Consider the following 1,043-nt stretch of genomic DNA (forward strand, 5'->3'; position numbering starts at 1 on the left):
GCAAGGAAAATGTATATTCTTCTGAAAGAGTTTACAGAAACTATTTTAATAAATGAAATGTTCATGTGAAACTTCTCTTTAAAAAACAAAATAGTGTTGAGTTTCAGCTATCCTGTTGAGGGTTTATATGACACTGGACTCCATTACCCGGAAAGAGGTTGATAGTTCTGTCTTGGTGGAGAGGATTAAAGGAGGCAAATCTTGTCAGTTGGGTAGGACACATTGTTGGTTGGTGGGATAAAACCAGCGCCAGGAGGCTGGCTCGTGGATAGATGAGCCTTGAGGTGCACCGCATCATTCTCTGCTCTTGGTGACCCTGGGGTTCCCGTGGTCTTTGGCTTCATTCGCTAGGACTTGCTGGATGAAGGGCCCTGCTTCCTCCCTGGAGACTGGCCCTAGGTGAAGCGTGTGACAAGCCCTGGAGCATTAAGAAACTAGCCCAAGCATGAAGTACACCTGTTGAGGCATACCTGCTGGGAGGCTGGGCAGTGGACAGGTCTCCTTCAGGGTGCTGGACTGGGAATGCAGAAACCTTGAGCAACACCTCCCTCTCTCCTCACCTTGGAGCTCCATTCCTAAATGTGTGAGAGGTTAACAGTCGAGTCTACCTTCGGACACCAGAGGAAAAAGGGAAGCTGTAAGCCGAGTGGGTGAGGAGGTGGTTTCCATGGCCACTGGGCAGCAGGAAGGGCCCAGACCCTCCCTTGGGAAGCCCCTTAGCCAAGAAAGCCTTGCCAGCCAGTGTGACAGCCTACTTCCCCTGAATTAACCGGGACGAGATGATGATCAGAAGCATGTCATCCTTGTCTTTTACTACCTAGTCCTGTCTCCGGATCTTGGCTCAGCTTCCTGGTCTAGGGGAACTTTTGAATGACATGGCCATTTCCTTACTTCCTCTCTCTGTACCTCCATTCTTCCCTTTCTTGCCCTCTCTCTTCACTTTCTCTTCCCTTAGTTCCACCTTCAACCCCCTTCTTCTCTTCTGTACTGAGGCAGGTATTATGCCAAGGGCTGGACACTTGAGATACATTACCCTTTCTCTT

This window comes from Onychomys torridus, chromosome 4 (assembly GCF_903995425.1).
Source record: "Onychomys torridus chromosome 4, mOncTor1.1, whole genome shotgun sequence".
NCBI lineage: Eukaryota > Metazoa > Chordata > Mammalia > Rodentia > Cricetidae > Onychomys > Onychomys torridus.